Raw genomic sequence first — 25,201 nt, 5'->3', positions numbered from 1 at the left:
CTTCTCTCCTATTCTTTCATAGTCCGTTTTCCGGGAAAGTTTGGGGACGATGATACCGCTCCCATTTATTTACTTTCGATGTTGATCATTATCAATGTCCCCTTTTTCTTGTTCATAATTGAAGCAAACAAAGCCACTGTCACGACAATCATTCCTCCAATAGATATCCTGTGTCAATATCAAATAACATTGGACACATTGACAATACGAAATACAAAGGGAGACTCGATAGTCATTGCCATCCATTCTCCTTGAAACAAACATTGCTCGTCCGATAAATGGTAAATATTTACTTGAAATAAACTTTACAGTACTTCGTTATACTAGAGTGCTCTTTTATTTGCTTTGGAGGGAAGAATAAAGAATATAATAATATAGGTTTGATAGAATAGGTGACGTGTGTCATCTTGATAGAAATAGAATCCAAAAAATAGTTCGGAAAGGAGTTGTGCTGTAACTCTCTATGACAGGGGTGTCCTTAAAATTCTTCGGGGGCGGGAGGCTCGAAATTTCTGGGTTCTCAATTCATTGTCGGGGGGGGGGAAGATGGGGGGGTTGCATCCATGAATGGGTACCCCTGATGGTGCATCAGGTCTAAGAAAGTTGGTTACCTTCAAGGAAAAGGTTAAATTATATTTCATTAACATTTTCTGAGTGCTTGAGGGCTCTGTTTATTGCTGGTGATAGGATAGTTCGTTTTGGAAGTTCCATGAATTCGATATAATTCTATTATAGAGAGATTTCTGACTTACTGCTGAGTTGATTCCTTGAGAGTTTGGGGGTTTTACACATATGATATTATCACAGAAGCATTTCTGAAGTACGTTATGTGAACAGTAGATATGAATCTGGTCTGATTTGAAAGTTGATCTGATGAGATTGAGAGGTAAGGTCCGCTTCCGAAAGTCAAAACTTTCATCTGACATTTGTTAGCAGAGAATGCATTATTTTATAATGAGGTGGATGCTTTTGAAAATAGTGCGACCACGCAAGTCCGGTTAAGAAAATTAGAAGGCGTGTGCTGAAGATGATAGACATGGCGTCACTCCAGCATGTCATTTTTTCCGGATACTTTCCATCCTAATTATTCACGGTCTGAAACTGTCAGCGAATGTTCTAATCCCGCGAGAGCTCAGAGCTGCACTCTGAATTTGCTGCTAGTCGAGTTTGTTTGTTGTTCTCGATTTTCCACCAACCGACATCATTTTCACGTTTCTAATTTAATTGTTACGGAAAGAAAATCTGGTTGGCGGCTTCCTTCTTGTTTTGCTAGAACAGACGATGCAGTCTAGGATGCCTCAAACATACAAGAGTCTCTGACGTATTGTGGATTGAGCTAGTTTATAGGAAACCTGCTATTCTTGGAAGCTAAGAGTGCTAAGATTTCAAGGAAATATTAAGCAATTTTATTACTTGCTCTTCAGAAATTCTAATGCTTTAGTCACCTAGATTCAAGATAATCGATAATTGAAAAGATAAGGCATATTTTATCTTCAAACTCCATTGTAATGCAATTTCTTGTTGTTATATGGTACATGACTATACTGTTGATCTTGAGATAAACATAAAATTGAATGGAAATGATGAATATGAAAATTTGAGCGGAACTATGCGGTGCAATTTGTATCAGTTCCTAATTAAATGATTAATTGATTCAAGATTTCAGAATCCTACATAGAATTTCCGGGTAACTATATTTATTTTTGACGATATATTTCTATGAACTTTATGACGATTATACTTCGTATATAATATATACGTATTATATGAACTGGGTATATTATGAACAGTGAAATGTGAACAGTCAATACTCTCCAAAAATTTGAATTGAAACTTTTGCCAGTTTCTTTTCATAAGAAATGAAGTAAGACAGTTTTTTAACTTGACAAGTAGAGAGTACAATAATATTCAGTTTACTGGTCACGTGATTAGTCACGAGCCAGAGTGCAGAGCACAAGATTTGAAAATATCTGATCGGTCACGAATAACTGATTCACCACCAAAAAACGAATCTATTTTTTGTGATTGTCTTATTGAGTGTAGTTTCACTTTCTTCAATTGCTTCTCAACATAGAGCCATCAGTTTCTATCCGCACGCACAGTTTGGACCAACCAGTTCTCATTCTCTTCGTAGAGAGATAAATAGAATATCTAGGAGCATAACGAGCTCGTAGGTGAGACAGATTAGAATGATAAATAGACCGTTAAAGTTTCGTTTTAATTATGCTAAGTAACACACCGTATAATATGTATGCACTTTCTTCTCCACTTTGAAAGTGCTTTGTGATAATTTGGAGCAACAGAATACTGAGACTGAAATCATTCTAAAATATTAACATAGAATCCTAACAAAGTGGACCCACAGTAGTGGAAACATAAACTCTTCTTTTGAATAATTCAAGTCTATTCATGGACCTAGTAGACCAACAAAACAAGGCACTCAAACTGATTCTTTACGCGGTTCAGGCTAACCTATGATAAATTTACTGAGATAACTTAAAAAAATCACTCGGTCATGATTAATCAACATACTTTACTTCCAATGTCTTCAGCACGGTCCTAGGATCGGTAAATGTTAGTTATCTTAAACTAAATCTCATTCTGGATCCCAAAGTTGGAAATGTGAAGGGATATACGAGTAGATAAGTTACTAATATGACAAACATCATAATTGGTTCAATATTTTGAAAAATACATGATTCCCTCTCTCATCTCTCAATCAATCAATCTCAACTCTCAAGAGCCTTCAAACCTCACTAGGAACAAGTAATGAACTGATAAAAGTTTATTATAGACAAATGGTAAACTGAATGGAAGTGTTACATTCTGAGATTAAATCACGATTTTCAACACAGAACAAATATATTGTTCTAAAATATTAATGAAAAAGAGATTCCATATCACAAATTTGGCTAAAATGTATTGCCAGATCTTGCAAGACACCCATTGCATACAAAAATTTTTATCAAAACAAATTAAACAATTATATTAGCTTAATCAGCACAGAGAATAAATATGTAGATGAGTAGAAAACATTTAGAAACAAAGAGTAGAACTCATTTTTTTTATATACAGAATAGAAATAAGAAATTCTAAGTTAACATCAAATTCTAAGTTAATAAATAACATCAATACTAAAATGACTCAACTTTTCTAAACAGATACACAAAATAAGAGATGTATTTTTTCTACATCGAGAACTGAATCATACTTGCAGAAATTGCATGAATACCTGGATACGCCTAGTAAAGTAAACATTATCAGAGACAATAGTTGTATTCAACAATATTAGTTCATGATATTTATCATATTTCCTGAACTTGGGTATAACAAATCAGGAATACTCAAGTCTTTAGAGAAGAGAATGGGTGCTATTATTGCCGGAGAGAGGAAGGGGAACTTTGGTTGTGATTTCAGTTGACACTCAACAAAGCTGATTGGAGTTTGAGTAAGAGGACTTCGGCAACGAGTCATACTCTATATTTGGCAGGCTAACTACAAAGCAGGGTTCTGATTGGAGTGGGATCTGGATTTAGGGTCGCTCCTTCCGTTGTTATGAAACGCCAAGAACAATATTTGCGCTTGCGCTGTCTCTGAAAAGTTGAGCCCAAGTGTCTGAGAGAGCATTGAGAAAGTGAAAGTGCCTTTAGATATCATCGCAAGCCCGATGCAAAACAGAGTAGAACAAATTACAAGGTGCAATACTGAGCAATACAGTATGTAGTTCAATTTCGCTCTACCAACTATCATTATTTTCCAGTAAGCTTGTAATCAATGAAATGATTCCAATAATTTACTCCCAATGATATGGGATTCAAAATTTTATATATATATATATATATATATTGTCACGTTACTTTTGATGGAATAACGCTTAGCCTCTTGCTTGGCGTCAATCGGTAGAGCATGAGAGTTAGCTTAATAACTATAAAATCTGGTCGTGGTTTTCTAGGGTATAATCTCACTAAAATCTTAATAGGCTCAGACAGGAGCTTTCGCAATAATATAATACTGATAATTTATAAAAATATATATACATAAATATAATTTATATCCTATGGTATTGAGGAATAAAATGAATGGTACACCATGAAAAATTTGATACATATATTAAACAAATAATCTCAAAATTAGATCAAAGAAAAAATATATAGAGCAACAAAATATACAATGAAACAAGAAACGAAATCAAATAAAATATCACAGATCAGTACTATTTTCTACTTCTATAGCACGAAACTTTACCATGTGCTTTCACTTCATTGATCATATGCATTTATCTGCATGTAGCTTTGACATCAGCTTGCTGTTGCTTGTCGATTTGGACGATCCTACTTATATATATTAACTTCCCAAATCCGAGCATGATAAATTGACAAATCAATAATTAAATATATATTAATTTCTATAGTTTCCAATAAATATATATCTCAGGGTGTAAGATTCGGCACCTGACGGAAATAGATAGATCAATTTATCTAATGAACCAGAGCTACATTATATTATCACAAATTACATTATAGAATCAATGATCATGTGAACATTTGTATTATTAGCTTAGAACTTAGTATTCCTTTAATTGGTGTATCCTTTGATATATGAATTGACTCGTTACTATTCAATAAAATATTTCTTATACCATTTTAAGACTTGCGCAAGTATTTTTATTAATTTCTTAATTTTTAAAACCTTTTCGATGAGCTAGCTTTTATTTCTTATTTCATTCGAAGCACTGAGGGCGCTCTATTATTATTTCAACTATTTTTCACTCACGTGCTGGATTTTTCTTAAGTTGCTGATGGCGATCCAAATTCCTGGTAGTCCTGGATATTTGGTGGCCGAAGTCATCTCTTCCAAGGGATTAAAAAATATTTAAATGACTTTTGCTTTACTATAGCATCACAAAGTCTTATGAAAAATTAATAATTTGATTTAACTTTAAGTCATTAAAAATGTACAGTAAAAGATATTGTGCTCTACAAATTTTGGTGACATTCCATGGTAGTGGTTGGCAGGCAAGTGGGCAAGTTCTACTTCTTTTTCACAATTTTCATTTCCGACTTACAAATTTACATAAAATTTAAATAATTTGTTACTACGCCATTCAAGGCTCAAATAGTTCGTGCCAATCTATTAAATTATTACTTATGTTACACATCTGACAATTTATCTGCCTTCGGGCCATATCCAAAACATAAACTGAACAACAATAATTCATAAACTCTTATCATTTATAGAAAAATATACAAATATATTTGAATCGGCTCACTATTACCGCCCATCAATTGCTACCATTTGATTGGTTCATGCAAATTTGTTATAGTATACATGCGCCTATGAACCTCCTACTTCCTTAATACATTAAATTATTCTTATCTGGGTTTTTTAGTACATTTTTTACATGCAAAATAATTTTCTAAAGATTTTTGGTTGTTTCTCACTTTACAACAATTAGCCATGTGCATTTTTGGTTCCTCTAGTTGCATACCATTTAGTTACAATAAATTTCTGCCAAGGTGTCTGGCAATCGATCATTAGGTCGCCGATCAATAGATGTTTTATGCCTAACCTCAAATTTCCAATACTTTATATAATATTATATAAGTAGCAAAATTATTTTTATTTCTATTCGGCCGTTATAAATTTAGCCATGATACCTGATATTATCTAATCTTTAAAAACGTTATCACATTTGGCGATATTAGCCTATTATTCCACTTAGACCTATAAATTTCTTTCAAGTAGGGATTTTTATTTACCCATCAGAATTTGCTTCATTACATTGGATTGGTACAACTGGACGAAGCCTTGTCGGTTGGCCAGCCAGGGATTTCCTCTTCTTCTTGTTCTAAAAGGCCTAGCTGTGGCATCTCAAAATGTAGCATGTAATTTGAATTATGAAATATCTAAATTTTACTACAAATTTTTCTTTTAAATTATGCTAAAGTAGCATAAATGTAAATCTACAATGCCTGATTGAATTTATATTTGAATAACCCCAGTTGGGTAAGTTATACTTGTAACTGTCTCTATGTTGTAGGTTATTCTGCTATTCTATCGAAAATCTCATATTTGCCTAGTTTTTTCATTAATTAATTCTTTATCATCTATAAATTCAATATAAATTTGATTACATCCTATTTTGAAATTTATCAAATAACGTAAAGAAGCTGTTAGAATTTGAATCAACTTTATCCCTCCATGTGTAACTGATTTAAGCCTTCTGATATTTTATAATTTCCTTTTGTTATTTTATTCATCTGAACTATTTTGCTTACTAATTTTGCCGTATTCCTCTGAGATTTATTATTATTAAATTATTTGGGATTTGTCATAATAATATTTTATTACCGCTGTTTTTACGGTATCATGTTTCTACAGAATGTATCCTGATAATTAACCTGTCCAACATTGCATGTTAACCACTCTGGTTAACATCAACATGATGCTTGTATCTATTAGATTTTATTCTATTTCTTTTGTTCCAAACAGGTTTTTTTTATTTTACCATTAATTTTGAATGACCGGACAAATATAATACCAGGATAAATACAGGATGAAGGAGACTAAACATTTTCCATAAACTCAAGCAAATTCAACCAAATTTTGGAATTCAAGTACAGTATGAAAGTTAAATTTCCATTTACAATTCGAAGTGGGGTAAGCAGAACACTTGTTTTACAATTCGGCTTCTAATTCAACCAAGTCCATCGAATTTTATGAGTTTCAAACTTCGATAATCGTCGCTTATCTACGATTCCACATTACACTGAAGCTTCAGTTGTAGGCCTACCGGGTTACTAACATAGATTTAATAATCAAAACTTGTAAACTTGTTATTTTGTAACTTCAGAAATGAAATTGATTTTAATGTTGAAAATATAAGATTCAATCGGACTTGGCTTAAATTTTATTTCAACCAGGATTGCCAAAATATTCACTGGCCCTCATGACCAGCATTGCTTCCTACTTGTTAGGCAGTCTTATTTGAGATTACTCAAATGGGGTTGGTTACAATTGGTAGCAGAACGTGGTTTAATTTATATGGAAATCTTGGTTGAAATTGAAGTATAATTTATTTAGTATGGTTACTGAGAGAGAGCTTAGTACTGAGCAATTATTTTCATGATTTGTATTTTGTACCGTATTGAATTGTTTCACTTGCTATAACCATCGATTTTGTAATCATGGAAAAACTAAATCAGACTATTTCTGATGAAATTGATCTGAGTAAATTTTTAACTCAGAGAATTATTCCTGATTATCTTGTGAAACCTAACCTTGTTTTTGAACTCATGACCTTGGGAGAAGACTTGTCAAGTCTTGAGTCATGCAATGTGAGTAATCTTAGATCTAGCTATCGTTCATTAGCAGGTAATAGTACCAATCAAATTATTCATAATTTGTCAAGTTATAATGAGTCAGTCAATTGTCTTAGAGAAAAACTTCCAAAAGTAATGGAACTTATTGACACTGTACAAAATGGTGTGCAAACTGGATATTACAGAACTGTAATCAGAGCTATCGTAGTAAAAATTGAGTCAATATTTATGCATTATTTAAATAGGATGAAACAAATTATTGTATTTTTACAAACTGAGAGTGAAGAAACTCTTGTCTTAACTGAAAATTTGGATGAGCTTTCGAATTTTGCAAAACATTTTATTGATTGTTATAATAGAATTATTGAACTACAAAGCTTGATTGCTCCATCTAGACCACCATCACCGAATCCAGCTGCTTTACTGGAACCTTTTCCTAGTCAATCTAAAGTTGTAATTAATAAAAATTTAGGAACTAGTTCAAAGGATACTTGTGCTGTTACATTGTGTGAACCTGGTACAAGTGGTGAGTCTACAACTGAATTTGAAAATATTGGTCCATCAAAACTCAATCATGGTTATCAAGTTAATAATTTGATCCCTAGACCAACTTTGGAAATTGATTCAAGTTTCTACAATAATTGAGAAATCCTGTTGAAAGCTTCTTGAAAAATCTTCAGCCTTGTGATGGATTAAATATTGATAGCTTATTGAAATTCTTGGAAGCTGCTATAAAAATTCATGATTTATCAGTTATGTCTGACACAAGCCTATTGCAAATTCTTGTTCCTTATACAACTGGACCTCTAGGTGATAAAATATTGTACTCTTTGAATTCTAATGCTAGCTTCAAACAATTTCACCTTGACTTGTTGAAATATTTTATCCCTCAGCGTCTTCTCTCAACAATTAAGAGAGATAAATTTGATAGATTGCAAGGACCTTGTGAAGCCCTATCATCATACGTGACAAGTATCAAAGAAGCAGCGAAATTATTATTATTGGATGAGAGTGAAGCTGAAATTGTAAGTACAATCATATCTGGTCTTAATCCTCAAGAGAGAAGTAGGTTAGTATTCATGAAAAAACCTGAATCATTCAATGACCTAAATATGCTTGCAGTTCATTCTCAAAATATTGCCTTCATTAATAATGAAAGAATGCATTTGTACAATAATACTTCTGTTCAAAATCATGCTTTTGGCAATTCTAATAATAAAAATCCCAATAAAAATAATTTCAACCGTAGGAATGATAGTGTATGCTACACATGCAATCAGAAAGGTCACATCTCTCGTAATTGTTATTCAAAAAATTATTCCTGGAGATGTTTCTCATCTTTCTGATTTTGAATTGAAAAGGGTGAACAAAATCATTGCTGACTTTCCTGATGTATTGACCAGTAGAGTAGGGAGTACTGATTTAGTACAGTATGATATCAAACTGACTTCAAATAAAATTGTTAGATGTCAACCTTTCCCTCTTACTCCTTTCAAAACTCAGGTTATGAGAAGTAAAATTCAGAAATTATTGGATGATGGAGTTATTGAAAACTCTGACTCTCAGTATAGCAGCCCTTGTTTTCTTGTACCCAAAACTGAAAATCCCACTGAAGAGAAAGATTTCAGACTGGTAGTAGATTATAGGCGTCTAAATCAAAATATTGAATTAATTTCTGCACCAATTGGAAATCTAAATACATCCTTTCATCATTTTTCGAAAGCCAAGTACTTCTCTACTCTTGATTTGAATAATGCTTATGGACAGATTGCTCTTACCGAACGTTCTAAAAAGTTAACTGCTTTCATTACTCTTTTGCACTTTACCAATATAAAAGAATTCCAAATGGAATTTCTTCTGGAGCTCAAGTACTTTCCAGCCTAATGGAGAAAATATTTGGTGACCTTAGATTTAAAAACGTTTATTTCTATCTTGATGATTTAATTGTATACACTGAAACTCTTGAATCCCACTTAGAAGTACTGAGAGAGGTATTCAACCGTCTTCGTAGTGCAGGTCTAACTGTTAATCCTACCAAAGTGTCATTTTGTGTTCCAAAAATATCTTTTCTTGGACACATTGTCTCTCACAACTCTATTAGCATCGACCCTGATAGAACTAAGGCCATTGTAAACAGTCCTGTACCGAAAAGGGTGAAAGACATTCAGAGATTCATTGGTTTGTTAAATTTTTACCATAAATTCATTCCCGACCTGGCAACCATTGCAGCCCCATTAAATGCACTTCGAAAGAAAGATGTAAAATTCATTTGGAGTACTGAATGCCAGCAAGCATTTGACAAATTGAAAATGATAATTACCCAGCCTCCTGTTTTAAAAATTGCCGATTTTAATCGTAGATTTGTTCTGGAAACAGATGCATCTAGTGTAGGTATTGGCTGTGTCTTGAGTCAGGATTATGACGGTACTCTTGCCCCAATAGCATTTGCATCCAGAACATTATCCACTTTAGAAAGGAAATATTCGGCGTATGAAAAAGAGGCACTTGCTGTGTTATTTGGTATTGAAAAGTTCAGATATTTCTTAGAGCATACGAAATTTACTTTACATACTGACAATAGTGCTCTGCAATGGGTACTTAAGAATCCCAAGCCATTAGGAAGGATAGGCCGGTGGATTCTTAGAATAAGTTCTTTCCAGTTCGATGTCAAACATATCAAGGGTACTGATAATGTGATTGCTGATTATCTAAGTAGGATGTTTGATGAAAATCCTGATAAGGAATCTACTGATAATGTTTCTCCTAATGAATTTGAAAGTCTTGATTCTCCTGCTTTGTGTAACGTTGCTCTATCTGACTTTCCACTATGTTTTACTGAGATTTCTGATTATCAAAAAAAGGATCCGTTCATAATAGAGATAATGAATAAGAAGGAATCTGGAGAAGATATTTTTCCATATTCTATTCTAAAGGGGTACTTCTTTATATAGCAGAAATAATCAGGAACCCAAGATTGTTCTTCCTAGTATTTTGAAGCCCATGATTTTCAAATATTATGAAACTACTTATGGCGGTCACTCTGGTTTTCTGAAAACACTAAACAAAATAAAACAAAAATTTATTTGGAAGGGTATTTCTAAAGATCTAGTTGCTTTCATCAAGTCCTGCAAGTTATGTTCATTGAGTAAGCCAGCACAAAAAACTAATTATGGTTATCTTTGTTCATCTATTGCTTCACAACCAATGGAAAAAATGTTCTTGGACTTTGTAGGGCCATTACCAAGGACAACAAATGGTAACACCATGATATTCTCCTGTATGGATGCTTTCACTAAGTATTCATGGCTACTTCCATTACGAAAAGCAACCTCTGAGTCTTTATGTAAGGAGCTTCAGAAAATATTTGTAAACTTTGGTGTCCCTAAATATGTAGTTTCTGATAACGGTCCTCAATTTAAATCAAATTTCTTTAAAAACTTTTGTTTCCAAAAGGGAATTTTGCATATAACTCAAACAGAATATAATCCTAAACCTAACCAAGTAGAAAGAATACATCGTAATTTAAAATCTTGTCTTATTAGCTTTAATCATGACAAACAGAATAAATGGGATTTAACTCTACAGTGGCTTCCCTTAGCATTCAATAGTGCTTTCCATGAGAGTAGCAAGTTTTCTCCTCATGAACTGATGTTTCGTCATAAGGTTAATAATCCTATAAACAATATTTGGAAAATTGATGATATACTACCAACGAAGTTTGTTAAAGATACTAACAAAATATGGAAAGATGCTTATCATAACTTATTGAAGTCTCATAATTCCAGTAAAAAGAGGTATGATATGTATAGAAATCCAATTCCATATAAGATAGGTGATATTGTTTTCCTAAAATCAAATCCTGTTAGTAAAGCATGTAATCAGATTACTGCCAAATTACTTCCCAGGTATTCTGGACCTTATTTGATAAAAGAATGGATTAGTCCAGTCAGTGTGAATTATTTTCAACCGATGGACAAACATTTGTGCGACGAGCACATGTGAGTCAACTTAAAATGGAAATAATCCTTAAGTAGACTTTTCTCATAATGAGATTTTATTGTAATACACATATGTGGTGGACGCACCCATATGTTTGTGGTAGTTACTCTTGTAACTATTCTATTTGTGTAAAATTTTGTTGTGTTCTTTGGAAACTTGTGATTCTGCACAATTATTGTGTCACTTGATTTCTTGTAACATGGTATGATGAAGTATGTACTGTATATTTAAGAATTGTAATTATTATTGCTTCGTAACTAAGTAAGTTACAGTGTATCAATTTAGTTGTATATGTTATTTTGATAATGTGTTATTTGCTCACTAAACTCATTGCTCAGTTTTCTCTCGGTAACTCATGCTAACTCTTGCTTTTCTCTTTGGTAATTTGGATTTTTGAAGTTTTGTCCAATGCTTGTAGATTTTATTTTCTTCTTTGAGCCTTGTCGACCTGATCAATTGACAATGATCTCTCTTCTTTCCTTTTCTCTTCCCTCTACTTTCCATTTTCTTTGGGCGGCCGACCAATTACTCTCCTTTTCTATTTATTTAACTTCTATCTTGAATAAATTTCTGGTACAATTTGGTTCCTAAATTAAATACCCCCAGTTGTGGAGGTTTGTACCAAAAATTTATAATTACTTAATTTTATTTTATTTTATTTTATTTTCTCCTTATTTGGACATAACTTTGAATATCCATTTATTAAAATTTCTAGTTAATAATTTTGATTTGTTGGATTGGTACAACTGGACGAAGCCTTGTCGGTTGGCCAGCCAGGGATTTCCTCTTCTTCTTGTTCTAAAAGGCCTAGCTGTGGCATCTCAAAATGTAGCATGTAACTTGAATTATGAAATATCTAAATTTTACTACAAAATTTTTCTTTTAAATTATGCTAAAGTAGCATAAATGTAAATCTACAATGCCTGATTGAATTTTATATTTGAATAACCCCAGTTGGGTAAGTTATACTTGTAACTGTCTCTATGTTGTAGGTTATTCTGCTATTCTATCGAAAATCTCATATTTGCCTAGTTTTTTCATTAATTAATTCTTTATCATCTATAAATTCAATATAAATTTGATTACATCCTATTTTGAAATTTATCAAATAACGTAAAGAAGCTGTTAGAATTTGAATCAACTTTATCCCTCCATGTGTAACTGATTTAAGCCTTCTGATATTTTATAATTTCCATTTGTTATTTTATTCATCTGAACTATTTTGCTTACTAATTTTGCCGTATTCCTCTGAGATTTATTATTATTAAATTATTTGGGATTTGTCATAATAATATTTTATTACCGCTGTTCTTACGGTATCATGTTTCTACAGAATGTATCCTGATAATTAACCTGTCCAACATTGCATGTTAACCACTCTGGTTAACATCAACATGATGCTTGTATCTATTAGATTTTATTCTATTTCTTTTGTTCCAAACAGGTTTTTTTTATTTTACCATTAATTTTGAATGACCGGACAAATATAATACCAGGATAAATACAGGATGAAGGAGACTAAACATTTTCCATAAACTCAAGCAAATTCAACCAAATTTTGGAATTCAAGTACAGTATGAAAGTTAAATTTCCATTTACAATTCGAAGTGGGGTAAGCAGAACACTTGTTTTACAATTCGGCTTCTAATTCAACCAAGTCCATCGAATTTTATGAGTTTCAAACTTCGATAATCGTCGCTTATCTACGATTCCACATTACACTGAAGCTTCAGTTGTAGGCCTACCGGGTTACTAACATAGATTTAATAATCAAAACTTGTAAACTTGTTATTTTGTAACTTCAGAAATGAAATTGATTCTAATGTTGAAAATATAAGATTCAATCGGACTTGGCTTAAATTTTATTTCAACCAGGATTGCCAAAATATTCACTGGCCCTCATGACCAGCATTGCTTCCTACTTGTTAGGCAGTCTTATTTGAGATTACTCAAATGGGGTTGGTTACAATATATCATCAAGGATAAATGTAATTAGTAATAATGATAGGTTCCAGGGGTGTACTCTTGCTGGAAAGCTGTTTTTCGAAAGCAAATTATATAATGTACATCCAGGTAGTGGTTATCCATGACTAATAATAAATAATAATTTTGTATATATACACATTATTTAATTATACTTACACATTATTATCGCCATTATTATTATTATTATTATATATCTAGTAATGAATAAATTAGCGTACATCCATATTTGAAGCGTTGAAAGGTCAATGCACTGTTAGTTAAAGAGCTACCAACATAACCCATGTAATGATAAAATATCGTGTAGAGTTAAAGATTGCATAGTAGTAGTTGAATTAATTATTGCATTAATTTCTTCTGTCACAACGTTACAACATTCGTAAAATGCATATGCAACATAACATAGATTATAATAACAGCCAAAGGATAAGCTATTGATATTTCTAATGAATGTCTTTAATTTTTTTTTTGTAATCCTGAACATAAAAAATCCAGCATAATATTTCATGTTGGAGAGGGTAGTGAAATTATAAACCACAATAGTCCTCAATTTTTTTGAATTGAAAATCCTTTTCAATCAATTGTAATTTAAAGGCTCACCCTTCCATTAAGGACTCCAAAAAATGTCTACATATCACCACACACTGATCATTTATGACGTTACTGAATGAGCAATAGTATGTGAATGTAATAAAATAAAAGTTTTGTTTGATTCAATGCTACAATATGAAAGCGAACATGCATTGGATGACTCGTTTTTGTCGAATGAAAGATCAAGTTATCCTCATCATTTTATTATCCTCATAGTTATGAGGATTTATTTATTTATAGAGATTGGATTTATTTCTTTCACGAATTACGAATAAAACAATTCAGACAAGATTTGATTCCTTTATCGTGTCCCACATTAAATGAAACTTTTTAAAATACAAATATGATCCATGGAATACCAATTTCCCTTTTCAAAACGTATTGCCAATGAATGGATCGGGTCTGGGAAGCATAAATTGATAATAATGCTACTTGTGAGGAAACCAAAGAAAGATATTAGTGCTATAGAATTAGCATTCCCTTCTAAGCCTACACATGAATTCCTGTTTCAGAATACTACTACATGTGAGAGACGATTTTATTGAAGAGAATTCATCTAGGAGAACATATCATTTTGGTTAGTCTATGATATCATTCTATAATAAAATCACTTCACTAGTATGGGCAACTTTATTAAAATTGATCATGTTTTTATTAATTTCCCTCTATAATATTATGTTTCTCCACTCGTTGGGCCTCAGTGAAGACTAATGAGGGTGTAAATTGCAACAAGGTAGACTATTCGCCCAGAGTCCAACCCCAAATAATAATTGTGATTGAAACCATCGACAACTTGTCTACAAAGAGCAGGTTCAATCCTGCCAAACTTGGATCGAGCAAAAAGGTCCAAAAAGATAACGAAAGGAAGGAGCGAGAAAACAGCTAACTAAAGGAAAGAGAGAGACAAAGACAACGAAAGTTCTTGTTGGGTCCAGAGCCAAGGACGAGAAGCTGCGAAACCGGAGGAACAGCTGGTTGCTGGCCGCTGCTGTCAAGATCATCGTAATTGTGAGCTGTGGGTTGCATCACACGTCTCTCTATCTGCCCTCAATGAATGATAGTCTTCACACACACACACACACACGCACACATGCACACCGGCTCTGTCGGCTGAAATTAATGAAGAAACTCTTCCGTCTAGAAACGTGGACCGCACCGCCCAACTCGACTCGTTCCATTAATAGACTCATGCACACGTTTACGCATGAAGTGGTGTGAGATGCATTGATAAACCGACGTCGCCATATTACACAATACTTGCGATCTGTACGCTTTGTTACGGCCTCAAGGCTGGGCTGGACCATGCCAGCAACTATGTTGCTTGTGACTGAGGAGAGATTATGATTATGAAGGCAAATAGGGAGTAGCTTAGTGGCAGCATGAAGAAACAGAATAAGCCAACTTCGTACTGGCTTTGGTATGAACAGAACAGTCAGGTCGATATCTTGCTTTTAGTTCGGGTCGCGATCGACATTCATGTAACACATTGTAAAGCATGAACGTGAACAGGACGGCTAAGTCTCAGCCACTACCTCCGTAAACAAAGCCGTAGTTCATTCGTGTGACGTCAGCAGAGGTAGAGCTCCTACACCAATCAAAATTCGTTGATTTCAGCTGATCTATAACAGCTAATGTTTTTATTTGTGTAGGAGCCCTACCTCTGCCGACGTCACTCGAATGCACTACGGCTTTGTTTACGGAGGTAGTGGTTCAGCGCGATAATATTATTCAAATGTCTTTATCATTATTAACAGCTGATAGTGGCATGGTTTGCATCAATCGAAACCGAAATCTCAACACACTCGTTCTATTCACACCTTAAAAAATGTTGACGTTGAGGTGTTGAAGAGTCTCTAGACTACAAAGCCTTCTCTAGGAGGAGACTAGAGTATTGAAATCAGCCTTCAATGAAGTCTACTAATTATTCAGTAGTTTGAGATTGGATAATATTTCGAATGAATAGTCTTCAATTGAATAATTTGAATTATTGAACAATAATATCAGTTATAAAAAATGTAAAATCTTCCAGGATTTTATTAATTTGATTTATAATGATAATTATATCATCTTCCAGGATAGCACTTATAAGTTTCGCTTTCGCTACTTGTCTTGAAAATACAATATGCAACACATACTATAATTACAAAGATTCATTTCATGAATGAAACAAAGTATATGAATCATGTAGGATCAATTATTGCACTAGTAATAACAAGATACATTGTATGAACAGATTTTTGTAACAAACATGACAATGACACACTAAACTAGAGTGTACTTTCATTTTGAAACTCTCATGAATGACATTCACAGGTGAATATTATCATCTATATTGGTCCATGATTATTTTATTCTATAGTCATCCTACTAATCGTCCCCATTGTATTGAACAAGAAGAGATGATCCTGTAATCGTTAGGTAATGATGTTAAGTGGAAAGGTTACAAGTGAAATAGATAATCAGTGAGAGGCGAGAGGGAGGAGATGTTAGGAGGAGGAGGATGAGAAGGAAGAATAAAAAGAAGACATGGCAGGAATTATTCGTCTCTCCACCGGCCGGGCGGTTCTCCCGTCTGGAAGGAGAGATCGTTATCAGCTCTTTTTAAGCTGTCTCTCTGTGATGCTCTTTAGCAGTACCTCATTTTTGTCGTTTTTCTCTCCTTCTCTTTCTTTGTTTTTTGTTGGCCCCTCCCGTTGTCGGCAGCCGCGGCGGCTCCAGCCACACAAACAAACCCCGCCGAACGGCGACTCAGCGCTGCTCTGTAATTAGGCGTTGCTCGCCACAACACCAACCACTCAAATCGAAGAAAGAGAAAGGATAGTTAAGCCGCTTGATATTAATGTAAACAGCGCACGCTGACTTCAAAATTGGCTCGGGAGAATCAGCTTGATTTATTTCTCGAATGATACTCAAGTTGGCTGGAATGGGCTACAGGAAGTATGTAGCTACACGGAATCAGATTAGTCTACATACGGTAAGTTACAAATAATTGATAATATAATCAATAATAAGATATATTTGTTTTTGTCATCAAATCCGTTTATTACAAGCTTCGACTTTTTGGATAGCTTTCCAAAATTTTGTTGGATGTTCGGTAACATTCAATGCAAAATTTGTTTGTATTTTATGTTTTGGAATAGACATTTGAACGTTGGGGTTCAAATATCCATAGGAATAGTTTTGTGAGTCGTGTTTATACTGACAGAAAAGACAACAAATTTTATTGATTGACTGCAAAATGATAGTATAATAGATGAGAGAACATGCACAAGTTTCAAGAGTATATTCTCTTATTGGATCACAAAAAATGGAAGATTGAAACTACCACTATCAAAGAGTATGCAGTATTGGGATGGAATTTGTACCACACAAATCTACAGTGCTGCATTATATCGTATCACAAAATAAGATTGTGTTCCTTGTACGAGTTATAATTTATGGTAGTAGTAATTTTTCCTGAGTTGTGAAATGTATTCTAGGAACATGAATTCTCACATTATTTATTTACAACCTCTATAAAACTATAATTGCAGTAGAGGATCATAAATATTAGGAAACATCGTTCGAGAGAGACTATTATACATGGGAGAAGCCTGAGAAAACACTGGCTAGGGTGATGGAAGAGAGCAGGGAAGAATTATTACGCGTGACTGCTATATAGCAAGAAACAATCGATACAAGTTGGTCACGTTGAGGAGGGCATCGCATGCCAAAACTAAATCAACCAGCTTTATCATACCGGAGATCGATTGCCAGCCAAGTCAACATGCAGGCTCTATATTATCTGCTGGCTCTACGTATGTGACAATACATTCTCACTTGTATTGCTGCTTCCAGCCAACCATACCACTGAATATCCCAGCACACAACGGCAAACAGTTTTATCCATGAAAAATGAAGATACTCTAAAGAAAACTTTAGATCGTTTTTCCATAAGAAAAGAATTTGAGAAGTCGTTTCAAAGATTAAGATTGTGTCACGTTATAAGCGGGATATGATTGATCTGATGTTGTCATAACATTTGAGATTGATTTTGAAAAATTTTGATAAAAAGATTTTATTCAAGACAGGCTGACTTGGTCATCTCGCCAAGAGCACTTCTATCCACGTTCGAAACTACTAGTATATTCACTTTCCTAGACATTCTCTACTCAAATATTTCACTATTCAATCTACAGAACAGTAGACAACAGTCAAAGATGATAAATAATAATTTTATCTTGAAAATGATGGATCAAGTAATCAAAAATAGCTTTTATAAAACTATCCTTATGCATAACTGTGTTTTTACTCTGAAAAAAACAGAGTTTCTTCACTTCAACACACAAGTTAAAATTATACGATCAAAGATGCTGAATAAGTCTCAAAATTTGGAGTTACGTACGTGAAATAAATATAGAATTGAATAAATGCAAACAATATCTAAACTACGATTTACAAATAATATTGATATGACTGGGCGAGAGCGAACATTGCAGAACTGTTTTAAGGGATGTAAAAATTTTCACCAATCGGTCATTTCTTTCAATTGGCAAGTAGTCGATCATGGAGGAATAATTTATTTCGCCAACAGCAGTTGGTCAGTTGTGTAGCAAAAACAAATCTTTCTCAGTCAACCAAATTTCGTGAGAAATGTAGAACATTTCCGCATGTTTTATTAGATAACTGTCTGCTTTTTCAAATTTACTCAAATAGAGAAATCCTATGGAGCGCTGGAACTCAATCCATACTTCAATCAATATTCGAAGATTACTGTAAACCAATCATCGCAGAGGATCGAATTCCTGGAATACTCTCATACATAATATATACATATGACCTAAAATGCACATAAAATAAACACTAATGATCCTTTTCTCCATATTCTAGGAAAAGAACGGTGGAGCGAGAAGTTAATCAGATCGAGATGTAAAGAAATTGAAAAATTGCAGATGTTGTGATAACGAAATTGAATTCTTTCTTGTTGGAGCGTGAATGCAGAGTTGCTTCTTGCTAGGCTATTCACCTTATTCATGGCGATGGCAGTCGGCAGCGGCGAACGTGACGATACATATAGCGTACGGAACTCGGTAATTTATATTCGCTCGTCTGTTCTGTGCTCATGGCTGCTCCTTCCGTCCAAAATAAATGAATGAAGAGGGTACCGTTTTAATTGGACGCGGCAGCGTTCACTTGTATACGTGCAATTGCGATATGCTTGGTGCGCTCCAGCTCACAGAGAGCTCAGTCAGCAGTCGAAATTTCCGCAGTCAAGCACCGAAATTGCAAACCACAGTTTTCGCTTGCAAACAGTTATTGTGCGCCGGGTTCCCATTCACAAATCCAACGCTAAATTCAAGTGAAGCCAGGAATGAAAATATAATCATAAGGTAACTCAAACTATGCACTACCAATCTACCATTCAAGCTTTACCAGTGGTACGTAGCTCAGATTTGCTGAGATTGAAGCTGTGAATACTGTTTGAATAACTGATGCTCATTTTAGTTTAATACATTATTTATATGCAAGTTATTTTGGATGATACAGTGGATAGAATTCTAAATGAGAATGAGCTCGGATAGATCAAAGAAAATTATAACACAGGGAGTGTTATACTGCTGACTTAAAGCAGGGAGTAAGTCAGTAAGGCCCACCTTACTCAATTTTTTCGCCTATTGTGTTTAGTTGCTCATTGAAGAGATGCAGCAGAGCTTTTCCCGGTGTAAAGATATTCTAGTACATAAAGAAACAAGCGCACATTTTTTTGGAATTTGTTTCAAAGATTACAATGGGAAGATATATATACTCCGTGCAAATCTTCTTCAGACTTGGAGGAATTTAGGAATTTGCGGCGCAGAGAAATGGAGGGAGATGAAGAGTTCCATTGCAGGATATCAAAATGGATAGGATCATAGAAATTAGTTAGTCTCAACTATTGAGCGACGTGCTTCTACTTAATTTAAAATATAATTTGAAACAGTTCGCTGCAGTGGTTGTTGAATCAGCTGCCATCCACGCACGCGGCCACACAAGCAGGCCAGGTGTTCCAGCGTTCACCTTCTAGTCTATCGAATCGTGATTCAGAATAATACAGGTTAGGACATGTCTTCCAATTCTCAGCTGTTAACTCCCACTATGGGTCATGCTAGTTGTTTCCCACTCACACCAAGATCTACCAGGATTTACCTTCTCTGTCACTTTAAACAAAATCGTAAACTCCAGTTTGCTGTCTCTCCAGTGTCTCTCACGTTACACCGCTCTCTTCCATCTTTACTGATCCTCTCTCATCATTCGCACTCTGTTCCACTCCTAACAATCACTCGTCACTTGTCTCTCTCCATTGTTCTTCATCTTTGTCAGTACCATACCGATTGCACTTTCGAGCACCGAGTTGAACCCACTGCGTTTGCGTTGTTGTAGTGGTTGGCGTTGGCTGAGTGCTGTGAGCTGTACTTTGTCTCCGGTGGTGATGCAATCATCAGCAGAGCACACAGCGTGTGAAACCGTTTTGCAACAAAACCTTGCTACTTATTTCTATAATAGTCGTAGTTGTCCTTGTCAATTAACTTTGAAAACAATTTGAACCTTCTGCTGGACTTGGATGAGGAATCATTGATTCCTGCTTCAATTACAAGTACGATTGATTACAAGTACCGGAAACTAATAGTTTCCACAATCCTTACACAGAAGTAATGCACAACTATTAGTCCTTTGTCTAGAGAAGACTCAATATTCAATAGGGAATGTATAAGTAAAAATAAATGAGAATATGTCCAACATTTCAAGGTGTTGAAGTATTAATGAATGTAAAAAATTTCAAGATTTGAAAGTATTGAATCGGTTACCATCATGCGATAAATTTCACGATCATCTATATGATTTAATAATTTTTTATTATTGATTTTTTGTATTTTATATCATATATGATGGCAAACTATTTCTACTTTCTACTATTATATATGTGTTATTACTAATGCTACAACGTCCAGAGTTAGCAGAGACTACATGGCGAAATCAATGATCAAGGGACAAATCATGCCAGGGCATCAAAAAACTAACAATCTTGAATTGAAATGTAAATGTAAATTGAAAATGTAGATATGAGTAGCATCGATACATACATAAATTCAATCTCAAAATACTGTTTGGGAAATTCAGAAAGTTTAAAAGATTTCTGAATACCGTAATGAAAAAAGTTGCATCATCTGTCGCTGGGTTCCGTTATGCATGAGGCTGTCCAGTGTCCAGTTGGACCTGCACATAGATTATAATTATAGTTTCCTTAAAAAAATAATTCTTAAACCTTAGTGACTCCTTTAGCAGCAATCGTAGTGACTCCTGTAGTTCTCCTTCTCTTCTGTTATCCTCATCCTCGCGCGCGCGCGCGCGCGCGTGTGTGTGTGTGTGTGTGTGTGTGTGTGTGTGAATTATTGAATTTTAATTTACTAATTTTGTTTAAAGATAAAATTATATAATATGTGGATGGTTCTTATAATCATTGATGCTGAGTTATTATTATAAATCAATAAATTCAACTACATTGATTTATAACAAGCTGTTTTTTTTTTATTAGGTAAGATTCGATGTACTCTCTTCTTTTTTATTTTTGCTATAGTAACGTTTCTATTATTGTATTACTTTATGATTGGCTACCTACGTAACATCGACCCAAATACAGACCCTAGAGATTATTGAAGTGATTGTAATACTTGTTTTGTTTTTTTTTTTTGAATAAAAAATTTGAATTTGAATTTATATAAACGCCATGATGTTAACTAATACTCATCGTAAAGATATATTTTTTCATAACAATTGAAATGTACTCATAGCATGATGCAACTGCTCACAATTAAAAATGAATAAGTTCATTGCGTTTCATAATTTTTTCAAATCATTTATGAAAATGTTATTATTCAATAACTGGCAACTACTTATACTCTAATTGATGCAACCTCCAAATTGAAAACACATTGTATTTTCTACCTTATACCACAGACAAGAATAATCAGTGCTTATACGTTTTATACCAATCCGGAAGCTACATTAAATAGAGAATAATAAATTATTGTATGCACTGAATATTTCTATATTAGTACTTCCTCCAACTTTCCAAGCCATCTAAAAGATAGGTGGATAGTAAAAGCATTCAATTTATGACAGTGGATAAACTTCGACTATTTATAAATCTTTAATAATAGTCATGCGTACAACTGATTATTTTCGAAGGAAGTTTCCACACGAACTGACTGGGTAAAAAGTTAGTTGGGCCGATTATCACGCAAGCAAATCCCTGAAGAGGACAGGCACCACAGGCCTTGAAAACTGCTAATTCATGCTCTCCACTCCACTATATCTCCTACATTATACGTGCCTCACCCCCAATTCCTGGCTCAAAATGCGGAACCGATTGAATGAGACAGGAGAACGCAATCCCATGATGTTAATACTCGACGGAAACAGATATTTTTCCATAATTGAAATGTACTCATAACATGATGCAACTGCTCACAATTGAAAGTGAATAGGTTTGTTCAATCATTAGGTTTCTTCAATTTTTCAAGGGTGGATTGTATGATGATTACCGGAAATTATGACAATCCACATTAAAGTGGATGGATGGTATTACTCAAAACATTGATCATATCATAGATTTGATCCTTTAGTAGCTGGAGAGTGGAAATATGGTTTGAGAATTACATTCCAATAAATGCCTTAATATCATCGATGAGTTAATACCAGATTAAAAATAAATAATTTATTTTTATATTTACATGCTGCAATTCAAAAAGAAACAATTATTTGAAACTCATAGGAAAGAAGAAAGCATTCCTCATCCAGTTGATATATCTAGATTACTATGTATGGAGTAACGTTACTCTAGTAGATTGGTTAAAAGACTATGCTAATAGTCTTGAGAGGGTTGAGTTTTTCATAGCTTTTACTGTAAGCTGAGCTACCTCATAAGCTACCTTTTATTCTAATGTGGAAGGTTATAGAGGTTATGACTTATATGAGAGGTTATTGTATCGTTATTCATCTTTTGTCTTTGAGACATTAATGTATCAACTCACTTTCAGGTACTGCTGGTAATAGATATCAAGATAATTATGGTCGATATATGAATTCTCATCCTTTTCTTAGCTGTACTTCCTGTCTCTTGCAAATTTAACGATAACAACATTGGTGCAAACACATGCCAGACTTGTCCGAAATGCGAACCAGACAGGTAGGCCACCCGAATAACTGCGGTTGTCCCTTCTTTCTAGGTCTATACAAAACGATCTTCTCAAATAGCACTGCTATTAATCGTTAAATGGATACAACATGACTGTATTGAGCGGATCTTTTGAGAACAATGAGACGATTTCCGTGTTTCTTTTGGTGGGGTGTCCGGTGTGTTTTTGGCCCGAGGGCGGTGCTTGATCCTCGAAAGAGCATCGGAGAAGAAACTCACGTTTCGCCCGCAGCGGACGGCGGACGGCGGTGCGGCTGGCGGACGCAGTAATCACACGTTACGGCGACGAAACTTACGGCCAACAAGCACAACGCTTCCTGTGCGCCCGAAATAATGCACAACAGACAGAGACGGACGATAATGGCTGGACGAAAGGTGATGTATCCTTCCCTGTTCACTTACTGGTAATGATTATTATTGTTGTTATCTGGTCACGATAATTCTCATGCGCTGGAAAATGATAACGGCGATTACTTTTGAAATACTATTGCAACGGTTGAACGTTGCGGGGCACACGTAATGAGTAATAGCCCTCTCTCTCACTGATAACAAGCCGCAGTAAAAGTACATCCATACCGGGTTGGACTACCGTCGACTGTGACCCCACTCGAGACGAGCAACTAAATGCCCCACATTACCTACGCTCAAGCCATTCAGCTCAGTATGCTATTATTTAAAGTGCAAGTACAACCGTTCTGCAGTAGCTCTAGTCACATGAATAGTTTGCCTCTCACTAGTATACTTTATACACTACAAAATAATGGGCCAGCTTCTTTCATGAGAAAGATGTTCTTCTACATGGATAGTTTGCCAATGGATGACTCAATAAGTTTGTTCAAGAGCTTAAAGTCTACATTTTGTTCTTGATGCTCAAGTCGTTGTGGGGCATAGGTGATAAAATAGGAAGAGCTCAATAATAAGTTACAGTTTCAGGTTGAGTCCGGAACGTCTGGGGATGAGTGGACTTGATAACTTAAGGCTGTGCAAAGGCTAAAAATAAACTTTCTACCCGTGATATTTTTCAAATTTTCTCGATTCGCATATCATCAAGCTATCAAAATGAAAAAGTTTTCTCAGGAAAACATTTTTTTCCGATCATTACTTTTTGAGGGACAGAACATTTCAAATTCGGTAGGATATAAATCCATGAAATTTAGAGGATGGATTCTTCATGGTATTGTTGATCTAGTAAAACAGAAATTTTCTGAAAATATCAATTTTTGAAAAAGTCATTCAATTTACCATAAATAACTCAACTAAATGTTATTTTTGGTTATTTTTAGTAAATTGAATAACTATCTTAAAAATTGATATCTCCTAAATTTTTTTGTTTTACTAGATCAACAATACCATGAAGAATCTATCCTCTAAATCTCATAGATTTATCTCTTACGGAATTTGAAATGTTCTGTCCCAAAAATTTAATCTTTAGGCGCTCATATCTCGAAAAGTAATGACCAGAAAAAAATCCTGAGGAAACTTTTACATTTTCATAGCTTGATGATATACAAATCGAAAAACTTTGAAAAATATCACGAGTAGAAAGTTTATTTTTAGCGTTTGCACAGCCTTATCGGCCTAGGCCACCCGTGTATAGAGGGTGCGTGAAAAATAACACTGCGTCAAGAATTGAATTATTGTTTGTTTTACAGATCGATTTCTACGTTTTTTGCAGATTTGACAACTAGTGAGATCGGATGCTCAAATTTGTTTTTGATAGATCAAGCAACTCCTCAAAACAATTTTTCACATCACCGGTATCTGGAAGGATCATTACCGTACCTGGAAATGAAGATTGATCAATTGTATAGAGCCTAAATACAACAATTGAATTTTCCTATTATAATTGTAATAAGCTCAAATATGACTTTAAGTTCCTATTATTTTTTTCAGATAGATCTTAGCTCAATCAGATCTCAATTTCCATTCTAATTCCAAATAACATGGAAAGCAAAAGATTTGAGAATTCTCATTCTAAATAAAATGGAAAGCAAAAGATTTGAGAAGGTAATTAGTTCCAAATAAAAAACATCAAAATTTTAAGAGCCTTTAGAGAAGTTATTTGCATTGCACCTACATTACTGACAGTCCT

At 34.2% G+C, this 25,201-nt stretch overlaps 1 protein-coding gene and 2 long non-coding RNA genes across 4 annotated transcripts in view; 2 read left to right on the top strand and 1 right to left on the bottom strand.

Moving 5' to 3' along the window:
• The window catches only part of LOC111054272 (dual specificity tyrosine-phosphorylation-regulated kinase 4), a 272,216-nt gene that overhangs the window by 142,662 nt on the left and 104,353 nt on the right, over positions 1-25,201 (bottom strand). The window lies entirely within an intron of this gene.
• Positions 5,798-6,797, top strand: LOC120350415. Its single transcript, XR_005570754.1, has 2 exons — positions 5,798-6,006; positions 6,493-6,797. It is a non-coding gene; the product is annotated as an uncharacterized LOC120350415 (long non-coding RNA).
• On the top strand, positions 12,145-13,070 carry LOC120350416. The gene is made up of 2 exons (XR_005570755.1): positions 12,145-12,279; positions 12,766-13,070. It is a non-coding gene; the product is annotated as an uncharacterized LOC120350416 (long non-coding RNA).

This window comes from Nilaparvata lugens, chromosome 3, assembly GCF_014356525.2.
Source record: "Nilaparvata lugens isolate BPH chromosome 3, ASM1435652v1, whole genome shotgun sequence".
Lineage (NCBI taxonomy): Eukaryota > Metazoa > Arthropoda > Insecta > Hemiptera > Delphacidae > Nilaparvata > Nilaparvata lugens.
This window is presented reverse-complemented; position numbering and strand designations above follow the sequence as displayed.